We start from the raw sequence: 20,692 nt of genomic DNA on the forward strand, positions 1-20,692 counted from the left end.
TGCAAAGTTGTTCTTTCAACATGTATGGGTTCATTTTGGATTACCCACTTCCATTGTGTCTGATCAAGATTCCCAATTTGCTGGGAAATTTTGGTCGAGTCTGTGGGAATTGATGGACACCAGACTGAAGAAGAGCACAACTTTCCATCCGCAAACAGATGGCTAAATAGAAGTGGTCAATAGGATAGTGATCCAGTTGCTCAGAGGCTATTGTAGCAAGCATCCCAAGCTTTGGGATGAACATTTATGTTATGTGCAACATGCTTACAACCGAGCTAAACATTCTTCTACACAGAGATCTCCTTTTGAGATCTGTTTTGGTTTCATACCCAGGTCTCCCTTGGATTTTGTCTTTGGTAAAGACATAATGGTTGATGGACACAATGATGTGGACAAGGCAACCAAGTTCATTGAAAAAATCCAAGAGATTCACCAGGTAGTACAGGAACAGCTGGAAAAGATCCAAGCCAAGTACAAGGCAAGGCATGATAAGCATCAGATTGAGCATATTTTCCAAGTTGGTGATCAAGTCTGGCTGTATATTAGCAAAGAAAAAATGCAAGGTGAAGGTAAGAAGCTGAAGCCAATAAGATATGGACCTTTCAAGATACTTGAGAAAATTGGTGAGAATGCTTTTCGCCTTGATTTACCAGCTTACATGCATATCTACTTAGTTGTTAATGCAGAAAGCTTGAGACTATTTGAACCTTCATTGGTTGAAGATCCCGAAGAGGAGAGTCAATTGCCTTCTATTGATGATTTGTTGCCTGAATATCTCAATGAGTTGCAGGAAGATACAGTTCTAGATAGGAAGGTGAGAACTACGCATAGAGGGGATGTTGAGTGCCTTAGGATTGGGCTCAAAGGTTCAAAACCAAATAGTGTAAAATGGATAGAAATTGGGAAAGCGAGGAACCTATACCCTCACTTGATTGATGCTTAAAAACCAACTTTTGGTGGTCAAAAAGCTTTTTCAGTGGGAAGGCCGTGATCTGAATTGGATCCTAGAACACTCTCTAAGTTTTCATGAACTCTTTAAAAATCATGCCAAAGTTTCAAAGTCTTATAAAGATCAAAGCTATCAGAGCTATCCTCATGACAGTTGCAATTTGTGATCACCACGGAGTAATGACGACCCTCGGTCAAGCGCATAGATCGTCGGCCCATGGTAATGCGCGCTGACGTAAATTGGCAAAACTAGAGGTCAATTCAAGAAACAGGGGTAGTTTCTGACATATCGTAGGGAAAACCCCTCAAAGAAGGGAAAGCCTCAAGTGCTCGAACTCGAAAAGTCATAAAATGCAATGGATATCGTGCCGATTCTGTCAGAAGCGGGGTCCCACAAAAACTGGAAAAATATTGAAAGGGCTTCAAGTGATAAGCGGTTTCAACCGAGTCTCGCCCGCTACCACACAATGGGTGCCACACGTTTGGCGGAAGAGAGAGAAAACCGCTGACATCGGACGGGTAAACATCATGTTACTTACCTACCCGATATGGACGATGACCGTAGGATCTGGAGGCTCCAGATTGACGGCGGAGACGCAATCTGATGGATGACCAGATTCAATAGGGTAAATAGGCAGAATTGTATAGGATTTGAAGTCCGACATGGACGATGCGTTGGCAGAAGAACATGCTTTGTGGGAATTCTTGGAGTTAATGGAAAAAATAGTCATTTCAACGACGTCCAAGAGAATTGAAACTCAGTGCGTTATGAAATAAGTGGCCACCTCCCTGTGAGGCGTTATACAGTGATGATTACACAGAACAGAGGAATTCAAACAGACAGAGGCAGGGGAACCAGAAATCCGGGAAGTGGAAACAAACTGTTAGAAAGCAGATTGGCTTTAAAGCCATGTACTAACAGAGAGAGCAGTAAGCAGAAAGGCAGTAAGTAAGTTAGAAATGAAAAGCTAAGAGCAGAGATAAGAAGTCGAGCTGACCTATAGAAGCAAAGGCAGCATCGAGCCAGATAGAGCTAGAGAGAGTCAGAGAGTCTATGTACTCCGGAGAAGGCTTGAGAGGTTCAAGTGAACTCCTCTGTATATGCCTGTCATATATGAGTCTCAGATTGGGTTCATACTATTGTGACCAATAGAGGTCGAGTTTTAGTAAGGAGAGTCTGTGTACTCCAGAGACTTGGGGGATCCAAGTACAGTCTTGCTGATTTATATCTGCTGTGTGAGACTCAAATTGAGCTCACTGTTGTAAAAAATCTGCTTTGAAAACATAATAGAGAGGCCATCACTGAAGGTTGTACCGGGAGACGTAGCCCAGGGGTATTGGGTGAACTCCTTATTAAACTTGTTGTGTTTATATGCTTGCTTGTTATGTTTTCCCTAACTGCTTCAGTGCCTGTGTATTTCGCAATCTTATTGATCCGTTGCACAAAATAACATAGGCACATCCATGCACATGAGTCTGTAATACCTTAATTATTTGTATTAGATCAATTTCATATCAAGGTATAAGATGAAAATTGAAGAAGGTTGAGGCTGAAGAATAAATAAGACAAAAGATTGTAGAAGATGGAAGAGGAAGACAAATAAAATCAAAGGAAAAGAGCATAGATGATGAAGATAAAGAAGAAACTAATTCAAAGGAAAGCTAAAGATTGCATATTAAGATCATATGTATTTGTTTGTTTGGGGGGGGGGGAGGTTATAAAAGAATAAATCCTACTTGTAATCACGAATAGTGTCTAAATTATATGATGGTTTGTAATGATGTAGAAAAATTATAGAAGTCTATGTAAGAACGAGAGACAAGGAGAAATGAATTCATATCTTGAACATAAGGTCATCTTATAATGTTAAAAGAGAAATAAATAATGGAATTCACTCTTTTTAGAGACAAGATAGATGACAAAATATGAAGAATTATTCATTTTCGACTAACCATCTCCATGTTCAATTCCATGAATTATTGGTCCTAAATCATTTTAAAATTCCATATTTTTGTCCATGGATTTTCCTACACATTCAATGGCATCACCTTATACCCCTTTACAGAAGTTATGGATTTACCTTTGCTATAATTTTGTATAATGACAGGGTATCGATAGGTTTTTACAAGTTGACTTCCTAACTAGTATTAATGGTAATAAAGATGATATTATCCAAAAAACATAGCCACACATATAGAATTTCACTTGGAAGTCATCCCTTGCATTATTTAGTTTTTGGTGGAGCTCATCCTCAATTATTTTATCCCATTCTAATTTTGGCCCAACAAAACAATTTTTGGATAACAAGTATGTTCATCCCTTAGGCAAGACTTGCCCTTGTTTTTCTCCAAATATCATATAAAAGGACTGTTGACACAAGAAAATTCAACTATAATGTACCATCTACTATTGTGGACAATTACGTGGCATTAGAGACCACAATATGATAGTAAGAGACACCATTTATTTGTCATATCTAAAACATAAAGATGTAAGATCATCTCATTTAGTGAAAAGCTCATTAAGTGATGAAAAGAAAATAAATGATGGAAAACCAACCCTTTGATGGAAAAGCTACAAAATGGTAGAAACCCTACATTTCTTCCATAATTTAGATTTTCACACTTGAATAAAATATGGAAACATAACCAGAAAGGCCTCTTAAACTATGTAAAAGAAGATTTTGTAGTACCCATTACCTAGTTTTTTTTGGAGAAGAAGATTAGAGAGGGTTTTGTTATGTTGGAGGAACAATGATAACTCACTTTTTCTCATACATAGACAAGGATATCATCCCTTTGAAGCCAAAGGGAGGAGCTACTCTTGAGCATGACCGATCATCTAAACCAATATTAAGGTATTATTATGTATTTTACTACATATAATTAGTAAAGTTGTTGTCTCCATTAAACCATATTATTTTTGCATGCATTTTGATTTGAGAGTTTTATTGATATAATTATTATCATTTGGATTAAGTTATATGCTAGGAAAGTAGATACTTCTAGTTAAATTTATAGTTTAAGGGAAACTATTGGAAGCTTATAGTTCCTTCTCCTCTTCTACATTTTATGGAGATTCGACTTTCACAATTTTCACAAAACTACCATTTGTCTTTCTCCTTTCTCTTGGAATTTTAATTATAGGTATTAGAATGGTAAACTAGGGGTAAAGTATTAATAGATTTAAATAAACAAACACTTAATCAAGTTGAGTTTTTAAACACATAGAAGCAAATTAACTTTAACAAGGATCATGGCCAATTCCATTAGAATCCCATGGTTTAGCTCCTTTGTGTCAAAAGCTTCCTTGATCACCCTCATTGTAGTATAAGCATCAAACTAATGGTTAAGGTCACTAAGGTGGGCATAATTATCCCCTTAAAATGCATAGAAGAATACTAAGTCCCTCACATTAATCAATGAAACTTTGGTGATATGCAAGACTACTACCCGTTGCCATTGCAACAAGCACTACTCTAGATCTTGTTGGTTATTTTCTAGCTAAAGGGGGTATTTCCTAGTATGGCTTCAATTAGGTTGAAATCCTCTCATTCATTAGCTCAACAAGAATACAAAAACATGATAATGAAATTTATTGGTTGAATCTATCATGAATTGTGCTAAATGGTTGTAAATAAAAGTATATGTGGAATTAAATGGTTGTAAATGAACGTATATGTGCATTCAAATGGTTGTGCCTACAACATATACTTTTGGTATATATGCTAGTGTATATAAACTATGTTGACATATTACGTAACATAGTACTATTTGGTATATATAGTAAGGTTACATATTAGCATATGTTAGTATATGCATTATAATATATTTTGATACATACTTTGGTATATATTATAATGTATATACCCTATACTAACATCTATGTTATACTATGGTATACACTAATATATATACTACACCAACATATTATGTAAACATGGTACTATTTGGTATAGATACTAATGTATATGTTGCTATATATACTATAGTATATACACTAGTGTGCATATATTTCGGTACATATATAGTGGTATTATGTTATGATGATGCTATGTTTTATATATATATATATATATATAATATTGACATATTATGTAATGAGAGTTGATAACTAACTTTGATAATTTTTAAGTATTACAGGTGGGTTTGAACTTTGAATTTTTGTAAAAGTGGAAAAAACTTCAATCACATCATGAAAGCAAAGTTTCAAAGGGAAACCCCAGTGGTTAACATTTGTAAAAGTGAAAAGTGTTCTCCAATGATTAGAGAAAAACTTTACTTTTCACTATGATGAAAGCCAAGATTTACCTCGATAAGGGTGCACATTTTCTCTAACCACGCTTGACATGAAAATAAACTTCACAATTTGATGAAAGTTGAAACAAAGTTCTAATGGAAAGTTCATATTTTGCTTAATGAAGTAAAGTTTAAATCTTCTCCAATGGTCAACACAAAATAATTTTCTTTTGATTAACACAAGGTAAAACATGAATTTTGAGAAATGTGTCAAAACTCAATCCAATCACAATCGTGTTTGGTTTTTTTAAGAATAATTTTTCAATACCTTCTCCACTTAAATATTTTATCATGGTTGGGATTTATACCTATTTCACTTGACTATTAATCTTTTCTAGGAATAAAAATTTGATTCAAGCCTTGATCAAAGTAAAATTTATTTTCAGTGGCCATTGAAATCTATCGTCGTGAATTAACTATTTAAAGGATGAGTAACTGGAGATATTATATGAAATATGAGTGACCATTAAGACTTTTATTAGAGTCTTACCCTAACTCCCTAATTTGATATGTAGGTTACTATGTACGAAAGCCATCTATAGTAAATAAAGTCTGCAAAGTAGTTTGAGAGTAATAATTGTAAGAAAAATAACTAGGAGGTTTTACCTAATAGAAAGTTCCTGGTCTATAATGTTCCTAGGGTAAACACAATTCTATAAAGAAGTAATGGCAATGTAATGAATTCTCTTGCAAAGTATATTGATAACAGTGCATTGATTTGCTAAAAGTTCATACACATGTGGGGGAGTGAAATTGTTTGTGATCAAAGAATAGTTATTAAACCATGTACAAGAAAAGGTTTCCTAAAGAATTGATGGATACAATGGTTGATGACCCATGTATTTCAATTAATAGTAACTCTTTTATACGGGCTTCAATAATTTTTATGTTTTGCAGGTATAAGATGAAAAATGAAGAAGTTTGAGGCTAAAGAATAAAGAAGACCAAATATTGTAGAAGATGGAAGAGGAAGACAAATAACATCAAAGGAAAAGAGCATAGATGATGAAAATAAAGAAGAAACCAATTCAAAGGAAAGTTTAAGATTACATTTTAAGATCATATGTATTTGTTTGTGGCGGGGGGGGGGGGGGGGGGCGGTTTATGAAAGATTAAATCCTACTTATGATCATGAATAATGTATAAACTATATGATTGTTGGTAATGTCTAAATTGAATTCCAATATGATTGAATTATATATTATCATGACTAATCTCTTGTAGATAATCTCAAAAGAAATAATATTGAACAAAACTTATTTATTGTTTACAAGACATCTTTTTAAATTGAATAAAACTTATTTCGATCCTATTTGTGTTTTTTAATTGAACCTCGAGATAAGAAACTGATTGAAATAATTAAAAGAGTTTACCATGCAATGGTATATGGGCGGTCACAAGAATTTCCATATATAGATTTTTATTATAATATGGATGAATTTAGAATTCAAATAATATATATATATATATATATATATATTTTTTTTTAAATCATTGTAATAACATACATGTTGATTGCACTAAAAGGCACTTTCTACAACCGAATATGAAACATATTTGACATTCTTTCCATGCTCAATATTAAATTGATACATGATATATTTTCGTTCATTTTAAGTATCAAATTGACTTACATCATAGTAAGATTGTACTTATATCATGTTATGATTAAGCTCTTGTAAATGAACTCAAAATAAATAAATTTGAATAAAACTTATTTGTTGTTTACAAGACATATTTTAAAATTGAATAAAATTTATTTCCATTCTATTTGTGTTTTTTAATTGAACCTTGAGATAAGGAATTGATTGAAATACTTAAAAGAGTGGGCCATGCAACAGTATATGGGTGGGTCACAAAAATTCCATATATAGATTTTTTAAATTATAATATGGATGAATTTAGATTCAAATAATTTATTTTTAAAATCATTGTAATAACATACATGTTGATTGCACTAAAGGGCACTTTCTACAAGTGAATATGAAACATATTTTTAATTTTTTCCATGCTCAATATGAAATTTATACATGATATATTTTAGTTCATTTTAAGTATCAAAGTGACTTGCACCATAATAAGATTGTACTTATATCATGTTATGACTAAGCTCTTGTAGATGGCCTCAAAAGAAATAAAACTGAATAAAACTTATTTGTTGTTTACAAGACATATTTTAAAATTTCATAAAACTTATTTCAATTTTATTTGTGTTTTTTAATTGAATCATGAGATAGCCGAGTAAATTGTGTTATAATCTTTCCACAACTAGCCCACGTAGTTAATCGGGGGGTTAGAGGGGGGGCGGAGCCCCCCCTTCATTGCGTCGATTGTGTAGCGAGGGGGGGCGGAGCCCCCCCTTCATTGCGTCGATTATGTAGCGAGGGGGGGGGTACCCGTAACCCCACTTTATGGGGTCCAAGGCAGCGCCACGGAAAATTTTGGTTTTGGACCCTATGTTAGGTTGGGCAGACCCACTTATGGTTTTGTGCATGATTTTCGCACATGTTTTTTGGATGTGATGGTGTTCGGTCCATGGTATTGGACGCGATGGTTTTTCGGTCCATTGTATTGGATGCTTCGGCATGTATAAATATATATTATAACATTGAAAGGAACATAATGAAAAATCAAGCTGGTAGTCTCGGTCTCGGGTCTCGGTTTTATGTGTTATGCTCTCGCATTGTTTATTTTTCTGTGTTTTAGAATTCGTATGTAGGTAATTTCTATACGGGGTTAAAACCTACATTTGGTATCAGAGCAATTTTGGCTTCAAGGGGACGCCTTTGTTGCCAAGGGGTTTCGCTTGGGTTTTTGGTAGACCTTGTTCAATGGGAGATTTGCGAGATCGATTTTGGTGGTGAAGGAAGATGGTGAACAGTGGAAAGATAGAGATCAAGAAATTTAATGGTCAGAGTTTTGAGTTGTGGAAACTCAAGATGGAGGATCTGTTGGTAGATAAAGATCAGTGGATCGCGGTAGATCCAGGTACTAAACCAACGGGAGTGTCCGATGAAGAATGGAAGAAGTTGGATCGGAAGGCAAAGAGCACAATACAATTGTGTGTCTCAGATTCAATATTGCTGAATGTATTAGGGGGAGCTACAACGAAGGCTTTGTGGGACAATTTAGGGACTTTGTACCAATCTAAGTCTGGTGAATAAACTGTTCCTGTAGAAAAATAACCTGAGGATGAAAGATGGAGACTCGGTGACAGAGCATCTAAATGCATTTAATACTATGGTAAGTCAGTTAACATCTATTGATATTAAAATTTCAGATGAAGATAAGTGCATCAATTTGTTGTGTTCTCTACCAGATTCGTGGGATAGTCTGGTTATTGCAATAGGTAGCAATGCAACTACCTTGCATTTTGATGAAATACTCTCATCCTTGCTGACGGAGGAGATGAGATGGAAAAATACGGAGAGCCAGAATGGTGATGCCTTGTTTGTACGAGGACGATCCCATAACAGAAACAAAAATAAGTCATCGAGTGGGCGATCTAAATCTAGAGGGAGATCTAAATCTCCAAGAAAACCTGTAAAGGTGGTGTGCTAGAAATGTGAAAAGGAAGGGCACTACAAAAGGGACTGTCAATCTAAAGCTCTTGATAAAGGAAAGGGATCTGATGATGATCCTTCTGCAGAGGCGAAAACCACCTCAGATGAAGGTGGGGATGTGTACTTGGCTTCTTTAAGTACACATGTAGATCATGAGGCATGGTTGATTGACTCAGGTGCATCCTTTCACTTCAATCCCCATAGAGAGTGGTTTTGCGAATATGAGAAATATGATGGTGGTGATGTCTTCTTGGGGGATGATAGGAAGGCTAGAATCATTGTTCGCGGAAATGTAAAGTTGAAATTGCAAGGTGGAAGGGTTAGAACACTTCTGGGTGTTTTGCATATTCCTACATTGGACAAAAATCTGATTTCTGTAAGCAAGCTAGATGATGTAGGTGTAAAAATAGTGTTCGAGAAGGATACCTGCAAGATGGTTTGGGGAGCACTGGTATTGATGTGGGGAGTTTGGATTGGAACTCTGTACAAGCTGCAAGGTAGCATTGTTATTGATGGGTGCAACAGTTCTGTGGTTCCTGAAAGTGGAGTAGAAAATATAGTGGTCTCTGGAGAGAAGACCATGTTGTGGCATCAAATGCTTGGACATATTGGGAGAAGGGCCTTCGAATACTTCACGGTAAAGGTATGGTATAAGGTATGAGTAATAGATCTCTGGATTTTGATTTCCATGAAAATTGTGTATATGGGAAGCAGAATCGGGTGAGTTTCCCCTCTGGTGGTAAGAGGGCGAAACATATATTAGAACTTGTGCACAGTGATGTGTTTGGACCTGTGAAGGTTCCATCACTGGGTAAGTCTATGTACTATGTATCATTTATAGATGACTTCTCAAGGAATACATGGATATATTTCCTTAAGAAGAAATCTGAAGTCTTTGACAGGTTTAAAGAATTTAAGGCTCTGGTGGAAAACCAAACAAAGAAGAAGATAAAGGTGCTGAGAACAGATAATGGTGGAGAGTTTTGCAGTAAGGAATTTGAAGAATTTTGTAATAAGTGTGGTATAGCATGATAGAAGACTACTCCATATACACCTCAGTAAAATGGAGTTGCAGAAAGAATGAACAAGGCGTTGATGGAAAAGGCAAGAAGCATGCTCAGTGGTGCCGGGTTAGGACAAGAATTCTGGGCAGAGGCGGTGGAGACAACATGTTACCTGGTCAACAGATCACCTTCATCAGCGTTGGAGGATAAAACTCCACAAGAGGTATGGACTGGTAAGAAAACCTCTCTTTCACATCTGAGGGTATTTGTATGTGATGCATATGTACATGTTCCAAAGGAGAAACGAACCAAGTTGGATAGTAAATCTGAAAAGTGCATCTTTATTGGGTATAAGGATGTTTAAAGGGTTATAAGCTTTGGAACCCAGTAACAAGGAAGGTTGTGTACAACTGAGATGTGGTGTTTAGAGAGGTAAAAGATGTTATTAAACATGAAGTCCAACCAAAGGAACCTGAGAATATAGAGTTTGAGCTAAAGGAGGAAGAATCAGACTCTACATTAGAGGAGGAATCAGAAGATGAAGAGCCACAAACTCCGGGTGTGAGAAGATTAGTTCGAGAAAGAAGGTAGCCAGAAAGGTATAGTCCATCTATTTTTTGTTCAAATTTTGCTTTATCTATTATTGATGATGATCCTAGAATTTTGAAAGAAGCAGTAGATTCAGAGGATGAAAAACTTTGGAAAGAGGCCATGGTTGATGAAATGGCATATTTGCACAAAAATGAGGCTTGGGATTTGGTGGAGTTGCCAACTGGAAGGAAACCCATTGGCAGCAAATGGGTATTCAAGAAGAAGACAAATACAGAAGGAAAGGTGGAGAAATACAAAGCCCACTTGGTAGCAAAAGGTTATTCCCAAGTGCCGGGAATTGATTTTGGTGATATTTTTTCTCGCGTTGCCAAGTTAACTTCTATTAGATTACTTTTATCTATTGCTGTTGCTTTTGATTTTGAGGTAGAATAGATGGATGTGAAGACAAAATTTCTTCACGGGGATCTGGAAGAGGAAATCTACATGAAGCAACCTGAAGGCTTTGTGGTGATGGGTAAGAAAGAACTGGTATGCAAATTAAAGAAGTCTCTGTATGGGTTAAACAATCACCAAGGATGTGATATCAGAAATTTGATACATTTATATGGGGACTTGGCTTCACCAGAAGCAAAGCAGATCACTGTGTGTATTTTAAATTAATTGGTGACCGTGTTATTTATTTGGTCTTGTATGTGGATGATATGTCGCTGGTTGGAAATGACAAAGAAATTATCTAGGATTTGAAGACCCAATTGTCCTCCAAATTCGACATGAAATATCTTGGTGCTGAAAACTATATTTTGGGCATGGAAATTAAAAGAGATCGGGCAAAGAGGAAGCTCTGGTTAAACCAGAGGAAGTATGTTGAGACAATAGTGCAGAGGTTTAATATGCACGATAGTAAACCGGTGAAGGTTCCTATTCCTGTAGGTGTAAAGTTATCTTCTGAATAGTGTCCCAAGACAAAAGAAGAGGAAGAGGATATGTCCTATGTTCCATATGAAAGTGCGGTCGGTAGCCTGATGTATGCAATGGTCTGTACTAGACCAGACATTGCACATGCAGTGGGAGTATTAAGCAAGTTTATGTCAAAACCAAGGAAGGAGCACTGGACAACAATGAAGCGGGTTTTCAGGTATTTTCGTGGCACTAGTGATTATGGTTTGTGCTACCAAGGAAGACCAGGATTGGATAGACGTTGGATATTCGTGGCTTTGTTGATGCAGACTGGGCTGGAGATTTGGATCAGAGAAGATCTACAAGTGGGTATGTGTTTAACCTATTTGGAGGTGTAGTCAGTTGGATGAGTAAGAAACAATCTGTAGTGGCACTATCAACTACAGAGGCAGAATACATGGTATCCACTCATGCAAGCAAGGAAGCAGTTTGGTTGCAGAGATTGTGTTCAAGTATGGGGTTAGTACAGGGAGCTATAAGGATAGAATGTGACAGCCAAAGTGCAATTTTCTTGGCAAATAACCCTACTTACTATTCAAAGAAAAATCACATTGATGTTCAGTATCAATTTATGAGGGATATGATAGAAGACAAAAAGGTGTTGCTAGTAAAGGTGGACACTTTGAAGAATACTGCAGATGCATTGAAAAAATTTGTGAGCTCTGAGAAGTTCTCTTGGTGTAGAGAGACAATGGGCATTTCAGGGTTGCAAAAATGACTAAGCTCTCTTGTGTTCCCCTATGGAAAGAAAACAACAAGTGGGAGAATGTTGGGTTGTGTTATATTCTTTCCACAACTAGCCCACGCAGTTAACCGGGGGGTTACGTTGTGTCGATTGTGTAGCGGGGGGGGGGGGGTCAAAGGGGGTTTGAGGCATATCCGTAAACCAACTTTATGGTGTCCGAGGCAGTGCCACGAAAAATTTTGGTTTTGGACCCTATGTTAGGTTGGGCGGACCCACCTATGGTTTTGTGCATGATTTTCGCACATGTTTTTTAGACGTGATGGTTTTTGATCCATGGTATTGGACGCAATGGTTTTTCGGTCCATGGTATTGGATGCTTCGACATGTATAAATATGTATTATAACATTGAAAGGAACATAATGAAAAATCAAGCTGGTAGTCCCAATTTTGGGATCCAGTGGGAAAATCTCTGTGCATATGTGTTTTATGTGTTATGCTCTCGCATTGCTTATTTTTCTGTGTTTTAGAATTCATATGCAGGTAATTAAATACCATGTTATGACTAAGCTATTGCAGATGACCTCAAAAGAAATAAAATTGAATAAAACTTATTTGTTGTTTGCCAAACTTCTTTTAAAATTGAATTTAAAACTTATTTCAATCCTATAATTTGTGTTTTTTTAATTTGACCATGATATATTTTAGTTCGTTTCCATGTATGAAAATATACAGTCTGCATCACATGTGAATGTTCCCTATGAAATGGGTCTAAAAATATAGAAACTATCCACTCTAAGTACCACCATAACTCCTATGTGAGTTCTGATGCATAAAGTAGTAGTCCATAATTTGGTACTACAGTATAACACATTCGAATTCAAATTAATTAGATCATTATTTGTACAAAATAAACAATATATAAATAAATGATTTTGAACTACATTTAATTACATATATGAATCTACTAACCTCACTCTAGCCCAAATTCAAGTCAGGTAGGATGGGGGTTTGATCAATCTGGGTTTGGTGCTCCCCTTCCCGTGGCTCAAATATTGGGGCCTGCGTTGATGGACCTACATCGTCAATGTCTCTATACCCAACATTCCACTCATGCATCCACATAACAATGACATCAACAACACTTTATATGGGCTTGTGTACAAAATTGGAAAGACACATTATAATTTATATATAAACCTGGTATGTGTCAAGTGGGTCGTGCACCCTCTAAGTGTCACATATGGCATCACGACATATACATGCATATGAAAAACGACGGTCAACATGTAGACTTGTGAGATATGAATCATCATATAATGTAATTGGCGGGTCACAAGGAAATGGTGGTGGTCTGCTCATCTCTTTATGTAATGTGACATGCACATTGGCCAATGTCATCTACATGCTATCTACAATGGTATGCTTGGTCTCAGCACAGAGCTGTGATAACTCCTCTAGCTCTGTTGGCAATACCACACTCCGAGGTAGTAGTGGAAACTATCCCGAAGGTGGTGGTACATGCCCGGGGTCATTACAAGCCTCATCATGATCATAGCTACGTCCCAATCTGGGTCGATAAAACTCAGATTCGGTGCTGGTGTAATCCGACCTCATATGTAGCATGAACTCCATATATATATGCTTTTCATAGTAAATGAGGACTTGGTCATGGGGGGGAATTGAACCCATGCTCCAATGAATCGATCATAAACAAAAGAGGCTACATCAACATTCTTAAAATATCTGAGTGGAACCAAACCTCGATGTCTAGCACGATGTTCTAGAGGGATGTCAAACAACTTCCCATGAACATCAATGTCCTTAGTGGCTTCTTTCACCACCTCCGAAGTATATGGGTGTCTAACCTCCAACCTCTTAATCATATGTATGGAATGTAGGAAGCGACTTTGTGGGCCCACCTTTTGATATGTCTCGATTAACCTATCGATGCTCTCCAACCTCAAAGACAAACTATGCCTACTAGGCGAACTAATAGAAATTTTACCCAGATCTCATGTGATTAATGTATGCTATTCCCTGACATCCTCCAATGTGATATTAGCTGTAGCATTGTCCCACAAAGAGATCGATGCTGCATTGTGATCCCCATCTTTGCCCCGATGAGGGTCTAAAAATCATAAACACAATTTAGCATATATATATATATATCAAACTAGAAGCATAATAACATATACATTAAATTAAAACACATCAATTAAAAATGATTTAAAAACTAAAGACAATTTCAAGACATAAGCACATAAAGTTTAAAGAGGATTTACAAATGCATGATGCATACATAAAACTAGTGAATAAGGTCCACTATCTATAACAGGATCATCCACAAAGACAAAAACACTACCTCTAGTGTCAGAGCTAGGATCTATGAGGGGAGCAGGCACTCTGGTTGGGCTATGTGATATATCACGAGCTCAACCATGTATAGCAGAATCCCCCACACTTTGACAACCTGTGGTTGGGGGGCGTATAGGAGATGCCTCTACATATTACACATAACATATAAACTAATCCAAGAAAAAATTGTTGAATAAAATACTACATATAATACAAAACCATTACATATATACTGCATATAAACTAATCTAAAAAAAAAATGTTGAATTAGAAAGAATGTTGACAAGAAAACCATTTCTAAACTCAAGTAGAATAATCTAGCATGAAGTCCTAAACTTTAGAGTCCATTTTTTATAATTTATCAACCAAAGTATTGAGTTCCATGTAAACACAATTGAAAGAGATGATCAATTCTAACTTCACACTTTTTCCTATTTCTAAATAATGCATTTTATTCATAAAACATAAATATGTAAATACATGTAAAAAATTTAAAATAAACCTATTTACAAAACTAGTAAAATTTCATGTCAATCAAATACTCCATAAGACAAGTTCTTATAATGTTTGACTTTGACACATGACATGTACTCGCTGCAAGCACATGAAGACAAAGTTTTTGGTACAACATACTGTTATAGACATTTTTGTGCCTCGCAGCATGGAGCATGAAATGTCAATAATTACAGGGATCCTCAGTCCCTAAACATGTTTTTCTTACCCCTAGAGGAACAAGGTCAGCAAACCACAACACTTCCTATCAGTTCTCCACCTGAAAACACTCAAAAACAGGCTATTTTTGGATCATGTCAGCTGCTCCACTGAGCATCTGCACTGAATGTCAACTGCTCCTCCTTGTACCTGCGCTGAAAGTCAAAACCAATGAGGCTACCTGCGCTGGGCGAGATTGGCCAAGTGGCACAGTCATTCTGCAAGGTGTCAACTGCCCAGGAAGCTTCCAAACTGACACTTGGTTCAAGGAATTCGCCCTATGATGAGTAAGAGGTACTTGATCTCCATGTGGAAGCAAGGATCTCCAAGTGGACTCAAGAACTGAAGTTTAACTGAAGAGGGAGAGGACACAAGGCAGCTTTAGGTCAGTCTCAAGCTGACTCATCCTTTCTCCAAATCTCCTATATATAGAGCTCTTCTATGAGGTCTAGGGAGGCTGGAATTTTGTGCAAAGCAAGGAAGTGCTGTTGGTTTACAGTTAGAGCTATTGGGTGATTGCTTTTATAGAGGGGAGGAGGAGATTTCTTGCTGCTGGGGAGGTGCTGCTGGATTGGGGCCATTTATGGTTGTAACCTTCTCAGAACCTTTTTCTTCTATCAATAAAGCTTTGATGTTCTCCTATATACTTGTATTGCAATGATGTATTGTTTTTATCTGTATATTTGATTCATTCTAATCCATGCATCAGTTATGAGTACATGTTTCTTGTAGTTTCCCTCTCTTGTTTTTGCAGGATCTTTGTGTAGCTGGGCCGGCAAAGGGAGCAAGGAGCTGGGAACAAGAGGCAAAGAGAGAAGACAGGATCGACAAAAGCGAAAGACATCAGTTGGTCAATCTTTTCTTCCTTCTTTGTACTTTCATAAAGGAAAAATATCAAAGCTTTACTTTCAGTTGTTGCTAAGGAACTATCACCCTTAGAGTAGGGATAGGGTCATTCCGAGTCGGATACTTTTCCCCACAACAAACTGGCGACTCCGCTGGGGAAGACCTAGTATCTTGTTGGTTTATTGTGTTTCTTGCTATTCATCTCATAAACAAGGAGAGCACCAAATCGAACTGCAATTGAGTCCTTCAATTGCAAAGTAGAGGGCAGCTGCTCTGGCTCAGTTTCTGAGCAAGTTTATGATTTGAAGAGCTGATCCACAAGGACTCTTGTGCTCTTTGTGATAGCTTTTCATCCTCTTGATCATCCCTTAGCTTGTACTTGACCTATAGCTTTTTATTTCAGCAAAAACAGTGAATTTTTGAGCTTTTTATGACCCGAAAATCCTTGTAAACGCAACTCTCGTGTCTCAGTGCAGGCTGTCCAAAGGAAGTCTGCATTTCAGCGCAGGTACTCCCTTCGGGAACTGCGCTGAAAGTCAGTTTGACAGACCAGAGCCTGCGCTGAACCAGTTAGGCTATGTCTTCTTGAGGTTTCCCACTGAGTCTTGGCCCTGTTTTCACTGTTATTTTGCTGCTGATTGCTTATCATTGTACTTGCTGTAAACCAACTTTCCTTGACATTATTCCGCCTCAGTTGTGTGATGAAACTGTGATTGTTCTTTCAGTATTTCTTGTTTCAGTTACAGTTTCCCATTGTGAAAAGCAAACCAGTATAGCTGTGGCCTCTTAGATCCTGAACTGTAAAAGTGTCTTTGTGATCTTAAGAGCTAGTTTTATTACTGTTCATGGCTGTTTGAGTTTGTTTGTTTTTCATCTTATGGTTTGAATTCATACATTTTTAGTGTCGAAACAAGTACCTGTAAGGCGTCTTTTGATTTTAGACAAAACTTGTTTGTTTACGCTTCAAATTGAATTCGAAAATTATACGACAGTTTCCTTTTTGTCTTACATCAACATTAAGGGAAAAGAAAAGAAATACATGCATCTTGCATTTGCATTTTTGATAAGTTTGCATGATTGATCTAGGAGAAAGTGCATTAGTTTGTGCTTTGTGCTCTGTGTGGAAAGATAATGTTTTTCTCTCCCCTCAGTAGTTAGGATTTTCAAAGCTAAAAAGATTGTAAAGCTTGCTTATCATTTTAGCTGCATTTAGGAATTTGTACCAATACATCTCGTGGTGATCCTGAAAGACAAACTGCTAAACAAGATCAACTTAAAATATATTGAATGAATCTAAAAACGCTTTGTAACATAACGCTCACAATAGAGGTCTAGGTAGAGACGTGTTCCGGCGTCGTTAAACGTAGTGACTGTCGATCTCTACGAAGGTGGGTGATTCCTCCTGAGGACGATAACACTAATACGGACTTGTGCTCCCGCGTACCGTCGCGTATATTGGGAGACCCCTATAGGCATTTATCCTTTATCCTTAGGAAGCCGTGTCAGCCGCCCTACTGATCGCGATGCAATGAACACAGCATTCACGAAGATCGACCACCCGTACCGTAAAACGTATTCTGTGGTTTCGCGAAAGGTTTGGCACACCCTCTGCCTAGATCTCCAGAGCAGTTTCTTTTGGCCTTTTTCAAACTCTATAACTGAAAAAGTCCAACCGAGCATTTGTCACTTCGGGCTCGTTAATACATCGAAGGCGACTAGAGTCATCTTTAGCTTTTTCTCGACTCTTAAAACATGAAAAAGCAAAGTTGTGTCTAAAAGCGTCTAATAAAATTCATTCAATACGGAAACCTAATTCCCCTTTTTGTATTTTAGTTGATCGAGTAATCCGCAACCGTGGAGGAAAGTCAATTAGAACTCCGTCGTTCGAGGAGACTCGCGAGTCAACCGTCTTTGTCTCCGGAATCGAGAGTAGTACGGACGAAGCAAACTCGCTTGACCGGGTCAAAATCTCCCATTAAAGTTAGAACAACAGTTCCAACTACATCTGAGATTCTGGTCACTCCTAATATTTCTGGAATCCCTGCCTCTATTGAAGAAGTTCAACAGCGACAGAGGGACAGTTGTACTGATCCTAGTCTGAGAACAAGTACTTGCATAACTGAACCAGTTCCATCTGAAACCGGTCCACAGAGTCTTGTTGCTCAAACAACTGTCGCTGTCGAAGCAACCCCTTCTTCGGCACCAGAAATCTTTTACGGACCTGACGGTCTTCCTCTTCCTCCTGGTCTGATTGCAATAGAGGAAATCATAGAGGACCAGCAAGCAAATACTCCAACTCATTTTGGAGTAGGCATCACTCTTTTTCCTTCTGCATCAGAAGTTTGTCCATCGCCAGTGGAAGTTCCTGTAGAATCGTTAGGCAGTTTATTGGATAGACTTAAAATGTCTGAGCAACCGTCGACATCTAGGACTGTGCCAAATGACACAACGACAGCAGAAGCTCCTGCTGTCACTCCGACGATGTTTGCCGGCATACCAGCTGTCCCGACTAGCTCTCAACAGCTAGAAGGAGTCCACCCAGGGACTATTAGGACAACTTGGTCTGTTCCAGTTTGTTCTTCCGGTATAATACCCGGTAATTCTTATGTTGAAACTAGACAAATTGATCCCTTTGGAAATCAGTTTGGACCATCCAGTCCTCAAAGGCAATCTATACCCTTGAGCTCCGGATTGTTACCGTATGGGGGGCAATATGCCCTTTCACTTCCCCCTCCGGGAGGATACCCATACGGCAGTTTTCAACCGCATTCAGGTTTGACTGAAGTTACAACGAGTGGTTGGGTGCCTATGTTGCCCCAACAACCGAGAGTTGTATATTCCATGCAACAATGTGTACCTATGTCTAGCATCCCGACGACGCCAGCAATTGTAACCGTCTCGCAAGTTCAATCGATGCCTGTTGTATGTCAACCCCAAGTTGTAATGCAACATCCCCTTGACCCTGCAACACAACCACAATCGCCAACTGCCGGGACGACACAGATACAAACGGGAACCATAACCCCGCATCTTGGTCCGTCGGTTAGTATCGCACAGCAAAACATGGCTTCGCAGCCATGGATGGTGCAATACCAACAACCTCAGTTTCAACAGGTGTACTAGGGATCTGAGCAACAGATCTTTGCAAATAGTGGGCAACCCTATATTCAGAATGGGTTAAATCAACCACTTTACAGTGGCCAAGCCCACCAGCCATATCAGTCCTATCAACATCAGTTGCATTATGCTGGTATGCAAAGGCCTACTGCTCAGGCGATTCCATCGTATCTTGGGTACGCCTCGCCAAACCTGAATCGGCAGTTGCCATTCGTGGCGACTCTAGAATTACCAGATTTACATCGATTGACGAATGATCCAATCGCCTATGCCCATTGGTGGCCAGCGATTCCTCACAAACTTCCTTCGGACATTCCTAAATTCAATGGAAATCCTGGCGCAGACCCGTCGAATCATGTGATGACTTTCCATCTATGGTGTTCGTCGAATACCTTGAATGATGATTCGATAAGGCTTCGCCTTTTCCAGAGGACATTGACTGGTCCGGCGGCTAAATGGTATATTGAATTACCTAGAGCCTCTTTCGACAATTTTAGTTCCCTAGCCACGACTTTCTTAACACACTTTCAGTTACCTATAAGGTACGAAACTGGAACCGAGATCTTAACCAATTTCAAGCAGACAACGGCCACACATATATCAGATCATATACATGAGTGGTGTCGTCGTCACAGAATGGTAAAGACTTATGTTCCAGATCAGCTTTTAGCTGAGTGGTTTATAAAATCGCTTCTTCCTGCTATAACAGAAGATGTGGCCAAGGGAGGCGTCGTAACAGAGGAGCAAGTTATTGCTCGTGCCCAGTATTTAGACTTAGTATATACTCAGTCTGGCACGCTCTATGACAAGATACCTGACGCCCCTAGACCGGAATTTTCAATTCCTCCCCCTCCTGGATCAAATAGTGACTCTCATGCCGGCGATGGTGTGATTGGCACTGCAAACGCAAAGTCAACACGGGATTTGTCTAAGAAAACCCGTAAGACTTCGAATCAAAATGCAAATGAAGAACTTCTTGCCTCGGAAGTAAGTGCCGTGTCAGACGACAAGGGCAAACAACTGAAGCAACCAGGAGACAAGAAGAAAAAGAAAGGGAGAAAAGGGAAACCCCCTTCGGGGTGTCATATATGCGATGAGGATCATTGGACAGCAGATTGTCCATGCAAAGCTGAGCTTAAAAGATTCTTTAAGAGTCCGAAAACCTCAGCTGTGTTGACTGATCCGTTTCCTAATCCTGGTCAAAATCTGGTTGCTAATCAAAATGCTTCCCGATCCCAAGTGCTTATGTTGTCTACCTCAAAGCAGCAGAATAATGCTTTGACAAGGAATAAAGATTACGGGAATCCACGGCTGTCGAATAACAAGGCTAATGAACAACCTAGTAGTTCGACGACAGCTTTGACCAAAGTTGTGCCACCCATCATTCCTGAACCAATGATAAAGTTGCCAAAGGGAGTAGTACACAAATCGACATTTAATCCTCGTGCCAAAATAGCACAAAATTATAATATAATAGAGGACCTGACCCAATCGCCGTCCGCTATGTCGACACTTGAGGTACCGCAAAATTGCCCCTCCCAAGAGCAAACTTTATTATCAGCAATAGGTGGGATTGGCCCAATGGATTCCAATCTTGTGGCCTTTGATCATAAAGGATATGACCCTAAGTTACCAGCTCAACTAGCTTTCCTTA

This window comes from Pinus tabuliformis, chromosome 2_1, assembly GCF_031772625.1.
Source record: "Pinus tabuliformis cultivar Carrire ecotype Pingquan chromosome 2_1, CPIR1, whole genome shotgun sequence".
In the NCBI taxonomy this organism is placed as follows: domain Eukaryota; kingdom Viridiplantae; phylum Streptophyta; class Pinopsida; order Pinales; family Pinaceae; genus Pinus; species Pinus tabuliformis.